Raw genomic sequence first — 18576 nt, 5'->3', positions numbered from 1 at the left:
CTGGGAACTTGCAAACTTTGATATATCTACAGCGCCTATTACCTAGAAGTGACCATCAGGCAACCCACAAATCGGATGGCCAAAGCAGAAGCCGCACACACAGTCACCTTTCCAGATGGAGAAGCAATGCTATGAGAGCAATGGCCGTGAAAACCAGGACAGGAGTCCCCACACCCCATCGACTCCAATAGTTACCACCTGTGGTGAGCCGTGGCCCAAAAGTACTAGGCGGAACATTCCAGACAAAAACAATTCACGTTTGAAGTTGTGCACTGTTCTGGGCAGCGTGATGAAATTGTGTGCCTTTCTGCTCCATCCTACCTGGGACATTACAGCTCGCTACCCAAGTAGAATGCCATCACAATGACTAAAAACAGAGACGGGTTTTCTCTAGCTACAAGGTATCTGAGTCTCAGAAAACACCCTGAAGTAACAATGCTCTGTGATTGGGTTTCAATAAATGATCTGTTCAAATGTTTCTTTTCCCCTGTAATTCCAACTAGGAACTAAGTCGGTTCTGAAATATCTGTATTGTAGGAGGAAACAGGGGAAGTGTCTCTGCATTTCCTTCCCCTCCTCCAAAGGAGCGGTGAGCCCCTGACTTCCAACATGCCTCCATTTCCAACGGGTGAAATGTAGTCCGGGATAACCAAACGTAGCCCACCGCCAACCAAACTAGTGTGTGTGTGGGGGGGGGGGGGGGCGGGGGAGATCTTAGAACAAGAAGAAAGTGATGCTGGATAAAATCCCTCTCCATTTCTTTTATAGACTCGAAAGCACTTTAGACACAGCCTACTTGACTGCTTGGGAGTTGGGCTAGAAGGAACTCGACTCTGACGGAGTCCTCAGAAAAAGGAAATGCAAACAGCATTCCCATGCAGGAAAGCAACATGAAGACCCACTGGAAGTCACAGAAGAATTCTGCCAATAACCGAAGAGAGAGAGAGAGAGAGAGAGATCTCTCTGTCTGCTCTTAAGTCCTGCTATCACCAACGCCGAGAAGTCAAATTTCACCTTACAGAGCCTCTTCCCAACTTTCTAAACATGTGATTGATAACACAAGAGTTTGCCACTTTCTCCTTAAATATTTTTCAAAGATGAATCCCCCAAGTCTGGAAGAATCGGGGGTTGGAGGTGGAAGAGTGGCCAAACTCCTGAAAGCCTCTGTTTAGCAATGCAAGGAGGCAGCTACTGCTGCCTTTAAAACATGTCTTCCTGCCTGTCCCTCAGGTGTGACTGAAGCAACACGCTGGCAAGAGTTGCAACGTGGTCTCCCGACAGTGTTAAGTGAGTGGGACTCTCAGGAATCAGGGTGAGAAAGGACCACCGCACTGACTTTTAATGCTGGCGTAGTACCACTGGTAAGTCTGTGGTGAACGGTGACCCTTCGGTCCAATGAGTTCAAAAGTAGCATCCCCTTGATGGAAGTGAAGCAGGGGATGTACGGATTCAGAATTGCACGTGTCTCCAAGGACAGCGCTGCATGCAGCTCCCAGATTTAGTTGAGCTGCTGAAGGCAGCTTCGCTGTGTTAGAAAGTTCCTTCAGACACATTCCTCTGGGTCCTGTCTGCACACACAAGTCCCTCCTTCCGCCCTGACAAACCCGGGCTGCTTGGAGGGCAACTGGGGTGTTTTTCTTAGGCACCGAGATTCTACACAGAACAGCAATGTCCGTTCTGTTTTGTTTCACCGGGTAGCTATTTGTTGAGTGAAGCAGATTGAAGGCACTTCCAGGCTTGCTTACTGTTCTCAACGACGTCAACAGACCAACTTGGCTTCTTTCTACATCTCCCTGCCACTTCTTCTAGAAGCTGTACAACAATTCCTTAATCCCACTTGAGTCCCCGTTCTTCCAGTTCACGCTTGTCACGGAGGACTGTCCGTCAGCACACAGTGGCCTTTCGGGACAGCCTGGTCCTAATTACCTCACCCCGATAAACTTTTGAGTCACTCCAACTCAAAAATTGTACTGAGTCATTAACCGGTAAGTGCATTCCTCAAACACAGAAACCTGGAGACCAGAGGCATTTTAAGTTTTCGTTTTACTGACTACAAGAGGGGAAAAGCCTACAGGAGCTGTCCCTTTGAAAAAACAACTCTCTCTGCGTCATCGCTACGTCGTAGAATAGCAATTTTACAGATTGCGAAGTGTGGTAAATTTCCACAAGTGGTCAGTTATGAATGATTCATCGTTCACAAAGGAATGAAATTAGTTTGAGCTATTACCTACGCAAGCATTCTATTGTTTGTCTTTACAAACATCTTCCTGGCTCCTTGCAGGACAGTTCCTTCAAGGTACGCGTCATTATCTCAAGTTCACTAATGACCCTGAGGATCACAGGTTAAAACAACTTCCTCGAGACCCTATGCTAACTAGCATGTGGTAGATCTTAACATTTTAAACCAGAACAGATACTAAAGTCTATTAATCAGGTTAAAAAAAAAAATCAGATGTGAAATTCACAGATGAAAATGGACGAGGCCATAGGAAGGGAAACCTACCCCCTTTGTTTAAAAAAAAAAAAAAACCTGCTCTATTTCATCTTTGGAACGTTTTTCTCTTGCTCCTCTGATCTCACAGGTGCTGTTTATGACAACAAAAAAAGCACATCTGTCGGGCTGCGCCGACCAGCACGAGGCAGGACAGCCTGAACCCTCTCCCTATATTTAGATCCTTCGGCTCGGAGCTTAATTGAATAATTTAATCTGGATCCTCTAGAAGGGAAACACATCCATATCCATCACAGGCATCAAAGGAAACATCTTTACAAGTTGTATCCTTTTACAAACCAACATATGGTCTCACACCATTCTCCCGATTGTTGAACTCCTCCTCTGGGAAGAGCATGGAATTTTATTTCTTTTTATCACTTGAAAAAATCACTTCCCTCCTAATTCAGTGAAACTGGGTGGAGGCCACTTCCTGCACAGGTGAGAGAAATAAAACTTGTTGCTCTGTCATTGTCAGGAACTTGCAAGTTAACCATTTACTTCGTGTACTTTCAAAATGGAAACAAAAGGCAGACTAAATCTGGAGTCAGAAATCGGGGCCGCTCTCCAGGCTTTCAAAATAAAACCCCTCCGAGTTCTCCGTCCTGTGGAGGTGTCTCTGAATGAGAAAACAAGAGTCCTCCTCTTGGAACAGGAGGCGGGTTTGAATGGCGACTTGCCACTCAGTGGCTGTGCCACGAACCAGCACTTCTCGGAGCCTCGATCTGCTTTTCCACAAAGTTTTGATCCCACTACCTACCCCCGCGGGGCTGTGACGAAGACTAAATATAAATATGTGAAACTGATCTGAAGACTGTAACATGCTCCAAGACATACTGTATTAGAAGAGCAATTTCACAACCAAGAAAGCTAATTTTACTATTACATATATACAAAAAAAATGCACACGTTTTCTGGCCTAGTTTTTATCTGTTCAGTGAATATCTCACTTTATTTTTTAAAAATGAGAAAAAGAAAAGCCGATAAGCACCATGGTCATTCCATTCATTTGACAAGCACTTATGCTGTGTCAGACACTGTTCCCAGCACTGGGGACACAGCGCTGAACAAAAGAGACAAAACCAGTAAGTTTTAGCTCTGACCGGTGTGGCTCAGTGGGTTGGGCATTGTCTGGCAAAGTGAAAGGTCGCTGGTTTGATTCCCAGTCTGGGTTGCAGGTTCAGTCCCACGTGCGAGAGGCAATGGGTGGACGTTTCTCTCCTCTTTCTCCCTCCCTTACCTCTTAAAACACACACACACACACACAGAGTAATTTTTAGAAAGTCCGTGCTTTCATGAGACCTACACTCCAGTGGTTACAGAAGGCACTTGAATGCAAACCTGGAGAAGAGAGAGTCCAAGCCACGTGGGCTCTGGAGCAGCTTGCTGCAAGCAGACCTCAAGGGCCAGGCCCCGAGGCGGCAGTGGGGCTGGAGTGCTCAGACAGCAAGGAGTCCAAGGAAGAACAGGGCGGAAAGGGAGAGCAGGGAGCAGTGGGAGGCGAGGTCGGAGAGGTGCAGGGGGCAGGCGGGGGATGGGGGCCAAGGGGACTTGCCAGCTCTCACTCTAGACCCAGATGGGAGCCACTGGGGGGTGTGAGAGGAAACGGACGTGGGACCTGGCCGACAGTTTAAACAGGACCACCGGGGCTGGCTGGGTTGAGGACAGACAGAAAGGATGGGAGGAGGAAGCAGCAGAGAGACCCGTGAGGAAGCTACATACAGCCACTGACGCACTTGGAGGGGACGAAGGTTTGGATGGGTGTGGTGGAAGGGGTCCGATTCTGGATGATGCATTCCGAAGGCAGGGCCACGAATAAATACACTCTCCAGCATGTGTAAGGGGAGAAAACAATGAACCATCATCTTGGAGAACTCTGCTCAGTTTTTAGAAATGAAAAATCCCACACTACAGGACTACAAGACTGAGTATGTGGGCTGGGGTCAAAGGTTAAGGACGATCCCAGGAGCAGCAGGGAGGGCATGAGGACCAGAAGCTGCGGTCCTGGAGGAGGGAGGGTGGGTGATGGCAGCGAGTGAAGGGAAGTGACTGGCACAAGCTGCCTGACAGTCAAAGCTGAGTGTTCTCATGGAGGCCGGCGGGAGGAAGGCTTGGGGTGACGATGAAGAGGACCCCTACACCTCCTGCCCTCTGGTATGAGGTTAGGAGAGGAAACAGCCAGGACCCAAGTGAGCTCCAGGGAAGCAGCGCCCTCTGCTCAGCCTCGTCTGGTCTCGCCATGATTCACGTTCCAGATAACCCAGATGTCTGACAATGAGGGAATGATTAAATAAATTATGGTACATCCGACAATGAGGTAACTGTTACAAAAGAGAAAAAAAAAAGACAGACTTTCATGTCTAACATGGAAAGAAAAGCATACCATAATTGTTCAGCTTTTTTAAGATTGCAGAACAATACACGGAGTGCGACCTCCTTTTAGAAACACAAACAGAAACGAAACCTGTGCATGCGCGTTATGGGTGCATCTTTAAAGGCCCGGAAGGAACAAACAGAACCAAGCAAGTGGTCGTGGTGAAGAATGAGCCAGGAGGCGGGGAGTGCAAGACAGCAGACCCGTGTTTTAAATGATCAATTACCACTTTCCATTTTAAAACCCCAATGATAAAAACAAATGAAAACTGAATGTAGGTAAAAGATTTAGCCCTACAAGGCCTCAGGAGACAGTATGATGACTAAGGTAGCAAGATTTAGTTTTTATAAAGAAAAAAATAAGTAGAGGGAATTTAAGGGGACAGTGGGGAAGGGTTCACAGGAACAAACTTAAAGGACACATGGTCATAAACTAAGGGGAGGGTGGTAATGGGAGGGAAGTGGGGAGGGGTGGGAGGGGGGACTGGATTGGGAGTAAAAAGGAGAAAACTATATTTGAACAATGATTAAAAAAAGAAAGAAAAAATAATTGAAAGTGTTTTTGTACAGAATGAATACCACTGAACTGGGATTTTCAGAGAAATGTATTTCTGTATACAGGGTTGAAATAGATGACCTAATTCTGGGTGAGTATGGTATGAGTAGGAACATACTTTTTTATTAAACACTAAAACTCAATTTTACAAAACGCGGTAACCTAACAAAAAGCAAGCTTCCTTCCCCTTCTAGTCCCCTTTCCATTACCAGTTCAAATATCCTTCACGTTTTTCAGTGAATCCTACCCAAAACATGTTTCGTACTACTCAAATAACTCAAGACCAGTTTGGCCCTGTCCGTTTCCCAGTACACAAAAATCTGTTATTTAGAAAAGTAAAATAACTTCTAAAAACCGAAGTTTACACAATCATTCTCCCAATGATGAGAGAAATACTTTCTAGCTGAGATGATACAACATTGATAACAACAATGTGTCATGTTGCCGCCGCCCCCCTATCAGGAAGAGTGCTTCTTCGGGGCGGAAACGACATCCATTTATTTCTCTGTTCCTCCCAAAACAGGGCTCAGGGCTGGCCTCGCTGTAGGGAGGCACGAAACACCTGCTGAACTGATTAAAATCAGCTTAATAAAAAGCAGAACCCCCACAGTGGGGGAGCACCTTTTTAAAAGGATGCTTTTGGCAACATAAACCAACATCTCCACCTGTGCAACTTCACATGACAAAGCCCTTCATGGTTAAGTGCAAATACATGCTGGCCTGCGCCAGGCGGCCCAGTTGGCTGGAGAGCTGGTTGTCACCCCATACTCCAAAAGGTTGCAGGTTCAATCCCCAGTCAGGAAACACACCCGAGGGGCGGGCTGATCCCCAATGGAGGCAGGCGCACACAGGATGGTTCTCTCACATCGATGTTTCCCTTTCTCTCGCTCTCTCCCCCTCCCTCTTCCTCCTTCCCTCCCTCAGTCCGTCCTCCCTCTCTAAAAATCAATAAACATATCCTTGGGTGAGGATTAAAAATAAATAAATGTGAATACATGTTGTACATGGAGCTTGGATGCCAATCATTTAAATAAGATAATTTTGTTCACAGTTAACAGAAACACACTGAAAACCACTCACACATTCCCTCAAGCCTGAACAAACCAAACAGAGGCACACAGACCCGAGTACCGGGGAAGAAGAGTCATTATTAATTACGCCGGACTGCAAAGCCAGCGATGGACAGCAAGCAGAACAGGAAGCTGCGCTGGCCGAGAGGCAAGCTGTATACAATCGGCTGTCCTGGGCCTGAACAGGGCTGAATGTGTATCATTTCTAAAGCGGTGCTCACGGCACCATCATGACTCCTTTCATCTTCCCGGAGCTCATCTTCTCTCCCCAACTCAGCTTAAAGAGTTTGGGGGGTGGGTCTGAGCGGAGCCCCCCAGAGTAGGGTCCTGACTCCAGTCGGCCCAGGGAGGACATTAGAGTGGGGGGTGGTAGTGACAGGCTGCCATGCTGAGCCCTCCTCGTGCCACTCGGAAACATTTACAGACCGTGTGAAAGAAAGAAGACGGTGAGGCAGAAGACGCCGACAGATCTGAGTCTGCCTGCTGGCTGGGCAGGAGCTCACTCACTGCTGGGGAGACCGTGCACTAGGCACAGGGAAGGCCCCACTAGTCCCCAGCCGACTGTTTAACGGCAGCATAGGGAGAGCCTTTTGTATTTTTTTTTTAATTTTATAATTTATTTTTTTTAGCCTCACCTGAGGATACACTTACTGATCTTACAGAGAGGACATGGGAGGGACAGAGGGAGGAGGAAGGGGGCGGGGAGATATCAAAGAGAGAGAAAGAGAGAGAGACATCGGTTGGTCCCCTCTTGGACGTGCCCTGACAGGGACTGAACCCGCAACCTAGGCCTGCGCCCTGGCCAGAAATTACACCCATGACCTTCCAGTTTGCAAGGACAACGCTCTAACCAGCTCACCGGCTGAGCCACACCAGCCAGGGCCGTGAAGCCTTTTTACACACACAACCCTGACCGTTATTCTTAAGAGAAAACCTAGCAAATTAAATGCTGATGCCTAACTTTGTAAATGGTTCTCGATTTGTAAGAGGTTGTACTACATGGGAGAACTTTTCTCACTCGAACAACTCATAAACTAGTCCACCTCAAGCACCAGATCCACACTCCAAGGCCATCACTGGGTCTCATAAGAGTACGAAAATGTCACGATAAAGCAACTGCAGTACTGCCACTCGGGTAGGGGACAGCGAGGCTCACTTCCACGTGCCGTATTAACCACCAGTGTCGTCGAGGTTCCTCGTTCGTGCCAGCTGACTGAGAAACTGCACATAACTGGTGGCCCTGAGGGGTACCTCCTTGGAACACCCGCTTCTGTTAAGAGGCAGGGAAATTTTGGCTTCTCTTCCTGCAATGAGAAAAGGCCAGTTTTCCCAGACTGGGACCTTCCAGTTCACAAACAGTAAAACAAGAAGGTAAAAAGAGAAGACAACTTCAACCCCATTCCACTGAAGAGTAGGATCCAGGACACAGCAAAACATTTTATGGCTATTAGCAGCTTGCATTTTGTTTGTTTGTTTGTGAATTGCTTGTTCACATCCTTGACCGATTTTTCTACAGCAATGGTGTTCCTAATTCACTCAACAAATTTCTTACAAAGAACAGTCGCTTGCTATAAATTTGTTACCTAAAAGATTATGTTTGTGAGTGTCTACTTGGTCATTTGTGGTCACATAAATGCTGTCAAATCTGTACGTTTTTCCTTTCTGGCTTCCTCTGCCGCGGGAGTCCCGTTGAGAAGGGCTCTACAGCTGGTGATTAACACTTACTTCCCCACCTCTTGGGATGGCACAAATCAACCCCCACGTTCCTTCTGACACTATGGCAAGAATCCGTACCGGGATCTTTCTGCACTGAGCATATGTTACTCCAATAAACAGAAAAGTTTTTTAAACCATAACGAACGCTGTAAGAAAAGCCATTGATAAATTCAGAACGCTTACTTTTTTAAAGCGCTAGGCCAGTGATTTTCAACCAGTGTGCCACCAGAATTTTTAAAACATGCAATACTTGAATATTTAGTCAGGGACCTCCTTTCCCTTAGATTGTCAAATTAAAAAAGTGACAACAACCAAAGCAACAATAGCCATCCAGTGTGAATCAAAATTGCACCTATTTTTTTGTCGGTCTGACACTGTTTTTTCAGTGTGCTGCAAAATTTTAGTAATGAGTTTATACGTGCCATGAGATGAAAAAGGTTGAAAATCGCTTCTCTAGGCAATGTAAATAACTTTTTAAAAGCATTTTCAGGCATTCTTCTCTTAGTTCAATTTCTACACTTTTCCTAAAAACCTTCATCTACAACTGTCAGGGAAAGGCTCCAGCTACAAATTCCCAAACTTGGTATTTCACAATTTCATTACCGGCATCCCCCTTGCTTAACTCTTCTTCTCAATTCATTCGGTCCATTAGACTCCTCGTGACCTGTGACCCCCTTATCTAGACTGGATCCAATACTCTCTCATTAACATTCTAGGCTCTAAAATCACATTGATTTTTATAAATAGCTAACATTTTTCCGAGTGCTTGCTGCATGCCAGCCCCCATGCCCCGTGCAGTCGGTACTCAGTGACTGGAAGACGCACCTCCTGCCTTCACCTCCAAAACCAGGACACTTGTCATCGACAGCCCGGCACGTCTAACCGACCGTTTTCCCATCAGGGGGTCATGAAATAATGCCTCACGGTTGGCAGCATCTTAGATTTGACAAAATGCAAAAGTGTAACTCATTTCCTTTGCAATTGATCATGAGGCTGGCACTGTTACCCCTCTTTTTCAGATGAGGAAAAAGGAAGGTACGGATGTTAATGGCAGGTAAGCTTTCCCAAGGTTACGAAAAGCAAGTTGAGTTTTGGGGGCTCGGACTTAAACCCAAACATCCAGGTTCTAGGGCCTCACTTCTCAGCCGGTTTCCCGTCCCTCAGCCAGCACCAGCTCTACCGACATTTCCCTCCCATCTGCTCCCACGCCACCGGGTCACGCCGGGAGCTGCGGTTCCCTAGTCTTGTTTATGGCCACGTCAAGCTTCACCCCAGGCCTCCCCCTACCGTTTTGACTTTGAAGTCTCCAGCAGTTTTTCCAAAACTCCATTATTCCAATCTTCCAATACCATCTGCCGATTCCCTGGCCTCCCCAGCCCAACGAAGAGCCCTGCCTCCTCCCCTACTGGGAAAATTGGCACCAACATGGGCTCTGCTGTCTGCTTCTTTGTCAATCAGCTCTCCAGCTCCACCATGGCTAGTACTTCCTCACCTGGGGACCACTGACTCCACCAATCTCTGTTTCTGTCCATTAACTGCTTCCCCTCGACCTTCAAATACCGACAGGGCTCACCTATTTTGAAACAAGTCACCTGAGGGAATCGGAAGAATCTAGTCCTCATTTCTCAGCACACTAAGTCTCTTTGCCTCAACTGCATTTGCCTGATTACCCTGGCCTTTCCTCCTTCACCTTGAACTTGCTGTTTCCCTTCGGAACTAGTCCTGGAATCTCTCTTCCCTTGACTTCCTGGTTTAACTGCTCCTCGGACTCCACACCTTTCTTCCAGTTCCTTCTTTTGTCTCCCTCAAACATACCACTCCCTTCTCCTAATTCCCAAGTGTGGATTTCAGTGGAAGAGTCAACCGTCAGTTCTTTGTTTCTCTGTTCATGATTCTCTCAAAATACCCGCCATTCTCAGAAGTTCAACCATCATTCCCAAAGTCAGTCACGGCTGGGAATCTATACTTAAAGCCCCAAGCCCTTCTCGAAGCTTCTGCTCAGTCTGTATCTCCAACCTGCCTGCAGACACCTAGACACCCCCTACCCCACCTTAAATTCAACCCGTCAGTTCTAACATCATTCACACAAAGCTTTATTCCTTCTACAGGTAGTTCTTCCCTATTCTTAAGTAAAAGCTTTATTACTTTTCTAGGCACTCAGGTTGCAAGCTTAAGAATAATCTCTGCCTTCTCTCTCTCCCATTACCTCTATAGCCAGACAACCAGCAAGTATATTTTTACTCACAAAACCCACCTCATACGATACATAAATCAAATAGCTTTCTTATAATCTCCTGGCATATGGACTCTACCCCAGCCAATCAATCTAAACTGCATATTCAAACACCTTCAGTGACTTCCAATGTATCCTTATTCTGGTACTCTAAGGCCCCCCAGAAATTGTCACCCCATCTTAATGTTGCTGAATCTCTCCCCCATCTCACCACACTGGCCCCTCAGGAATATCTACTGTGGTCAGGGAGAGCTGCTCACCAGCCTGTTGATCTATGCTGTCCAACAGGACAGCCACAGGTGGCCATTTCAACATAAACTAATTAAAATCTAAAATGCAGTTCTCGGCACGAGCCACATTTTAAGTGCTCAGTACCCACGTGTGGCTCGTGGCAGTAGTGTCGGACAGTGCCAGTCCAGAACACGGCCATGACCATGGAAAGTTCTACCGGACAGAGCTTCCCTCCGGAGTCCTTACCTCGGGAGCCCGCCACGCCAGACTCCGCCCGGAACATCGCCCCCCCATCTCTGTGCACACCGACAGGCCCTCCCATGCCACAGTGGTCCTCACGGCAGCTGTCTGTACAACTCGCTCCTTGGTTACCTTACACCAGCTGTTGCAATGTAGTTGCGTTTAATTTTTTTAGATTTATCTTTAAAAAGAAAATCCTCACCTGATAATGTTTAACTGATTTTAAAGAGGAAGAGAGGGGGAGGGGAGCGGGGAGGGGGAGAGGGGGAGAGGAAGAGACATGGATGTGAGAGAGGAACATGGGTGGCTGCCTCCCAAAGGTGCCAGACGGGGGATTGAACCACAGCCTTTGGGGGCTCAGAATGAAGCTCCAACCAACTGAGCCACCCGGCCAGGGTGCATTTAGTCTTTCACTTTTGTGTCTTCTCGCCAACGACTCAGCCACTCAGAACTAATAAATATTCATTGAATAATGAAGCATGTACTCATTAAATACTACATCAAAATTATCAAATAAGAAGGTTTAAAAGCCCTTTTCCATTAACATGACACATTTTCTTTCAATCTAAACAAAAGATCATGCATTTACCTAACTAATTTAATTTAATGCCTAATTACAATACTTAAGATAATTAGTTCCCTTTTCCCTGTGTTTGAAACTGAAAGAAAAAGACAAAGGTCTGAAATGCTTCCACTTTGCATAATAACACTGCAAAGAAACCATAAAAGACAGACAAGGGAGGTAAATAAATGAAAAGTCTGAGTAACTACACTCTATCTCAGACTGTAGGGAAAAAAATGTATAGCACAGAGGCCCTAAAATTAAGGGGAAACTACAAATAAAGCATTAAAATAATGTCTATAAATATACTTTTGCCTCAAAAGCTAGACTACTCTGTCCTCCTCTTCCCAAACACGACACACTATCCATCTACTTGCTTTTTGAGCTCAGACGCAAACAGATGTGTAACTAACTGCTGCCTGTGTATGTGTTACCTTAAATGCGGGCTTGTTGCCACGAAAATTACTTAAGAGCCAACCTACCACACCACGGACTCAGCTCTCCCGAGGGAATCAGGCTCTGGGTGTGAACCCGAGGACCCAAGCAGAAAAGACATTAGGTAGAATCGCCAGGTACCGATTCCCGGGAACCTCGGACGGTTTGTTGCTTTATTTCCAAGAGGGACTCTTCCCTAAAGTCCTGATGTTCGCTTGTAACAAACATTACAAAGACGCTAACCCGCTCACATACTGCAGCTCCCAGGACCTCCCTAAAAATCTGCTGTAGTCACGGGAGTTGGACCATTTGTGAAACTGCTGGCCCTTCCCGTCTGAAAGGTCGCTTCCCTTATGCTAATGACTGCTCTGCGGAGCTTGCTGGTTTCGGCAAGTCAGCCTGCAGTCGCTGTCAGCCTTAGGTTTTCGCCTACAGAACTAGTTGTATACTATCCTAAACAATGTACACCGAAATGAAGACTTTAATTTAGATGTTCAGGGAGGACATTCGCACTCCCTAGCTTAGCTGTTTTTCCTGAAGGAAGCTACTCCAGAAAGCGGGTTAAAAAAAATATTTTCAGGTGTTTTTGTGGCAAATCAGAAGACAGACCACCAGACTGGACCGAACAGTTGCCCTGCCAGGTAACAGCAGACAAGGGCTATACAGAGACAAGAGGTTTCAGCTCGGGGCAAACGGAGACACCTCCCTTCGTTACCAGAGCGCGCCCTGCTAAGGCCAGTAGCAGAAAGTAAAAGCAGGGCTGCCGGGCTGGGGAAGACACGCAGGTGTGTGGCAGGTGTGGTGGCAGGCGTGGTGGCAGCGGCAGGCCTGGAGAGGGCAGGGACGCTCTGCCCCTGCTCCAGACCTCGCCCTGGGCATCGCTTCCGTCTGGCTGTTCCTCGGGGGCATCCTCTATAATACACCAGTAATGACTTTTTTAAAAATGGAAAAAGAGAAACCACGTACTCCAAGTACAATCACAGAGAACACTTCAGCAGCCTCCATGTCATTCCATACTTCAACATCCAACTGCTCTACCTTGTTTTATTTACCGTTTTTCTCCTCAGATCTTTCTAATTCTTTCCCTCATCACCCCCCAAACTTCAGCTTTCGGTTAAGGGTGCGACTTGTTTTTGAAAGTCAGGCGGGAGAGTCGTATAGAGCTGCCCGACTTAACGCGAACTTCGTACAATCCTGAACCACCCATTTTCCGGTAACGTCCCACTGATTAAATCATGCACCGGACATTTCTTTGCTATCTCTAAAACGGAAAAAAAAAAAAAGAAGAAAGGCAAACCTATCTCCGAAGTTGTCGGACTTGATTCCTACTTGGCATAAACAACGTTAAGTACAAAAAGTCAGCAGCATACCAAAAATTCCGCATTTCTCCCCTCCCCCAATTACAGTGTGCTGGGGGTGCTCGAACCGGCTCCAGCAGCACGGCAGGAAAATACGGCGGGAAAACACGGCAGACCAATGGGAACTGAACTAGGGGAAGAAGGACCCAGGACCCAGGTCCTGGCTTTTCCCCCCTGGCGATCGCAGGAGGAGTGACTTTTAGACCCCCATCTTCCCTGGGCCTCCGAGTGCTCAACTTGATAGGAACCCACTGAATGAGAAAGTCCTCAAAGCAGCTTTTCGGCATTAAATAGCTCTGTCCTCTGTAAAGGAAATTACAAATCTGAGTGTTTACAAACGAACTTGGCAAGACGGGCCCTTGGTGTCCTTCACCTGAAGTATCGTGTGATGTGTGGACTTCAGCGAACCCACGGGCTTATTACCAGGGCCGCCGCCGAGCAGTTCTGAATGGGAGGACAGGGGTGAGAACGTACTGGATCCCTGATGTCATTGGATTCTTAAACAACCCTGTCCAAAAAAACCAAAAAAGTTAAAAGCAACTGAACTACAAGACTATACCAAAGTAGACATTAAATGTAAAAATTTTTTTTGAAGGAATCTGCAGTGAACTATATTCTCTCAAGGTGCAGTGTTTACTGGCTAAGGGAAGACAAATTTTGATGAGACAAACCGAACTACTAGAACTTTCTTCTGCGGCACCATCAGCATGTGGTTATACAGGAAAAACATGAGGGAAAAGTGCTGGGAATGATGGAGAAAAGCAGAGATCAAACTAATTTGGCTTTGAGACCCAAGAGTTTTACATCAGATGTGTCCTTCCAGTTATGTCCTGCTCCCATACAAATTAACACTGTGTTTCCTGTCTTTCAAACACTTAAAAGGAGACAGCCAAGGAGAACACAACAGCACAAACTTTGTCTGAAGGCCTAAAAAATAAAAGCCAAGTCATGCCTATAATCGAGTAATTAAGTCCAGCAGAACAATGATCATTTGGGTATTCTAGACAAATATGGGTGTGTGTGTGTGTGTGTGTGTATAAATATATAAATATAAACACATAAATATATAAACATAAACACATAAATATATAAATATATAAATATAAACACATATACAGTTACAAGTTAAGACTCTTATAATCACTAGCTATGTAGCCTGAGGCAAGACAGTGAATCATTCTGAACTCGGTTTCTTTACTGGTAAAATGTGACTTACAGAAGTACTTAGAAAAGTTCTGAGGCTGAAATGAGACGGGAGTATTAAAAACAAGGCAACAGCACTGGCTGGTATGCTTCAGCTGGCTCAGGTGCGAGGCTGGGGAGCCAGGTAGGGGCACCATCTCCCACGGTGGTGTTTCTGGTGGTGGTTCTCTCCTCCCTCCCTTCTCCTCTCTCTAAATCAATAAGCATGTCCTTTGGTGGAGATTAAAAAAAAATACAAATAAAAAAAATAAAAACGAGGAAACAGTAAAAACTCAGGAAAAAAGCTAGCGATCATTATGTCTCTAAATCAGATGAGAACCCACGACACCCATGAGAAATGTAACGCACAGAAAAGTCAACCTCGTTTTACGCAGGAGCTTCCCTCGGTAGATCTAAACAAGGAGCAACGATGGGTTTCGACCCCACAAACTCATCGGCAGAGGTAGCAAGCAGAGAAGTAGCTGCATGATAAGCAGAAAAGGCGGACGAAGAGAAACAAAATCCCAGAGCAGCACTGTCCAAAGGAGCCTCCTCCCGTGTTCTGTACAGTATTGTCCAATATGGCAGCCACAGGCCACACGTGGCTGCTGAGCACTCGAAAGGTGCCTGGTGTTCCTGAGAAGACGGATTTTTATTTTTATTTAATTCTAATTAATTTTAGTTGAAATACCCACTTGCGGCTAAGGCAACCTCACCGGACAGCGCAGCCCTAGATGACCCACGGACTGAACAGGGACTGCCAGAAACCTAAGCAAAAAAACTGGGGTCTTTCCCTGAAGTGTCCCTGCGTTCGGTTCAATTATCTTTGTTTTCAGGGGAGGCCTGGGAACTACGACTAGTTAAAAAAAAAATAACACGTCAGCTGATACATCAATCCACGGCAGCTCAGCACTAATAAAAGGATCAGAGATAAGAAGTAGGTGGTCCTCTGATATTTTAGAAGGTCCCAAAGGCCAAGTTAGATTCAAGCGCACAGGAGGCATGATTCCGTACAGGGGCCAGAGCTGCAAAGGTCCTAATCAGCAGCTCCCAAGCATCTGTTTCTCCACTGCCACACGGAAAGCTGCTTACACCTGCAGACTGAACACCCATGCATTTATCGTCAGTTTTTTCAGAAATTCAGTGCTGTAAGCCTTCTAAAACACCAGCATTCCTGGCCGGTTCAGCCTTTCCATCGTAAACAAAACCTATGTACCACCCATATCTGAGGTATAATGCCAGACTCCTGCTTAGCTGCCCCTGTAATATGGTTTAATTATGATGACTGAACTAATAGGCTGACATCATAGACTTTTACAGGCTGACCCCATGTCATCCTGATGTATCATTTTGCGCCAGTTCAGTGCTGTAAATCAATTTAAGATCTCGAGCAGGTTGAAAAGGCTGGTAATGATGCTTTCTCTGCTGCCTCTGGAGACTCCACATTATACACAACTTACATTATTTATAAAGCCTCAATGATGCCTCCATTAGCCTTGTAAGACTACACAAATGAGATCTTCTATACACACACAACTTGGCCCCGATCATGTCGGCGACTGCGGCTTAAATACACTCGTCTAATTACACTCAAGTTCATTCTTTCTCCAATCTAACCAAGTTATTAAGTTTTATCTTGAACCCAGAATTACTAGAAATCAAAATCACAATCGGAAATTTAGTTCTGAACTAGTAAATGTATTTGGAAGATGAGACTTCCTCTTAATGCTTTAATGAACTTAGTAGAAAAAAAATGAAATTTTGAGAGGTGTAAAAGGTTAACATTTTCAATTGCCTAAAACTGTCATTTTTCTAATGCAGAGGTCATCCGCTCTTCAAGGGTATATAAAACCAAAGGATGATGCAAAAAGGAAAAATGGGTTTGGTTACATACCTATGGTTGCAGGGGACAACACTAACGCAAGGACATATCCCGACCCTCAGAAGAAACCCGATCCAGCCTGGATCCCTGGGAGGCTCCCGCGTCGCCCACCTTTAGAAAATCATCTCACGACCCTGGTTGCAGTTTCCTAAGAACTGCAGTATCACACAAATGTACACCACCTGCACAGAAATATCAAATAACTGCAAATGGGAAAGAGGGAGGGGGCGGGGAGGACACACACACTTAAATCAGTACAGCATATGTAAGCCCGGCGCCTACATCGCAGTAACATGGATGCAAAATATTTATCCTAATTGAAAATGCTGGGGCAGGAAACCTTGCTTCAGACTCGGTTCCTTTTCAATAGTAGTTCCCATACAGCTCCTCTACCTCCAATAAAACGTGAAGTGGTAATCATCGACAGAGCGAACAATCACCACAGGCAGAGAACACTTTCCTCATTGTGTCACTGAATGTAATAGGCATGTTATCCACGCCAGGCCGGCAGGCAGAGCGAGATATGTTCCGAAATAAAGGCATGTGTCAGCAACAGGAAAGACATACAGAAATCGTGCAACTTCAGAATCATTCCACCTACTTGGAAACTTCCGATACAATGGAAATCAGAGACCGCCAGGAGGAAGAAAAAGGCCGGTTGTCACAATACTCGAGGAACACGGTGCTTTCTCGGGAGCAGGTTCTCAGACGCGCCTCATTTTCGGAAGGGAAGCGCCTTCCCGGTTATCTCGCGCAGTGTATTTAAAAAATCGTGCGCGCCTCCCAATAAACAAAAGCCGCAGCTACTGCAGTTGTGAGATCCGGCAGGCATCTGTTCCTCCTCCCTTCCTAAGGACATCAAGGAAGCGCTCTGCCTTTAAGCCTTCATATTTATTAAGCAACTAGAAAAACAAGCCCACATCTCTCTCTGTCTCACACCCACCACCCCCACCTTCTGCAGAAACAACCCCGAGAAACCCTTCCAAAGCCGGGGAGCAGAGTAAATGAGCAGTTGTTCAACAGGGAACTCACAAATACACTTGCAGTGAGGCAATCGAATCCGGTCAAGGGAAAGGAATGAGACGACACTTGGAGGCGCAGGGGGGTGTAGGCGGAAGAGAAAAAAAATTACGTGCAGCCGCCGCCGCCAAATCTTTGAATAAATTAGAGGGAATTTCGGTACGAACTTTCTTTGACCTCTACCCAAGAGGTTCGTTAGGGCAGTGAAGGGCACAGGTCTGGGATGCAGAGGGGCCCAGGGCACTGGGTGTCCCCCCCCAATGTGATCGGCTCCGAGCGCCTAAAGGGCAGTGCTGACGGCCGCCCTCCAGCTCCCGCAAGGGTGGCCCGGGCCAGCGCGGGACACAATGGGCCCGCGGGCGGCGAGGACGGGCCTGAACTGGGCTGCAGAAAGGGAAAGAGAAACGGGGAGCAGGCAGAGGGGGAGGGGGCCGGGGAGGTCCTGTGCCGGTAGGGCCGGGGGTAAGGCTGGGGCGAGGCTCGGGCCGGGCCGAGGAGCCAGGCTTCCCCACCGCAGACCCAACAAAGACGCGAGGGGGATCCCAGGCGAGCCTTGCCCAGCTGGTTGGGGTGAGCGGAGAAGGTGGCAGGTTCGTTTCTCCCAGTGGCCGGGAGGCGCCATCATGGGGGGGGGGGGATTCCCGATCCGCCCCACGCGGGAAAGAGCCCCCTCCCCACCGAGGCTAGCACCCGACCCGGGGGACCGCGGCAGTCCTGCGGGCCGATGCCCGCCCCAACTGAGGCGGCGGCGGCACTGGAAAGTCCAGGGTGCCAAGGGGAGACAGCGGGAACACAGCAGAAGAGAAAGTTGGGTTCGGGTCTGTTTCGTTTTACCGGGTTGGCAGCAAGCGGGTCCACGGGGCGCACGAGTGGCCTGGAGAGTGGGGTCCTGCGGCCCCAGTCGGGGCAGCCGGGCGCTGCGCCTCGCTGCGATCGTAGAGTCCTTCCCCACGCCTCGGCCAGGCTGAGCCGCTCGGCCTCTGCTTCCTCCTCCTGCCCGCTCGCTCCTGGAGCCTGGATTGATCTGGTCGCGCTGGCGTCAGGGAGTCGGAGCCGCCCAGCCTCCACTCCTCCGCTGCCAATACCCGGCGCACTCGCCCGCCCGCTCGCTCGCTCACACGCGCACCCATGCGCCGCCCGCCGCCGTGCGACCAGGGATCCTCTCCAAATTCCTGGCCCCGCCGGCGAGGGGAGCGGCCCCAGGCCCGCCCCCCCCCCCCACATTGA

The 18576-nt window shown here is 47.5% G+C and overlaps 1 protein-coding gene across 1 annotated transcript in view; it reads right to left on the bottom strand.

Annotated features, from left to right (window-relative positions):
- Nucleotides 1–18458, bottom strand: part of SMAD1 (SMAD family member 1) — a 63154-nt gene extending 44696 nt beyond the window's left edge. Inside the window, exon 1 of the mRNA XM_028520867.2 lies at nt 18184–18458. The gene's annotated coding sequence lies outside the window, so the exon portion shown is untranslated. The remainder of the gene's footprint in view (nt 1–18183) is intronic.
- Between the last annotated feature and the right edge of the window lie 118 nt (nt 18459–18576).

This window comes from Phyllostomus discolor, chromosome 8 (assembly GCF_004126475.2).
Source record: "Phyllostomus discolor isolate MPI-MPIP mPhyDis1 chromosome 8, mPhyDis1.pri.v3, whole genome shotgun sequence".
Lineage (NCBI taxonomy): Eukaryota > Metazoa > Chordata > Mammalia > Chiroptera > Phyllostomidae > Phyllostomus > Phyllostomus discolor.
Note: the sequence above shows the minus strand (reverse complement) of the source record. Positions and strands in the feature narration are given on the sequence as shown.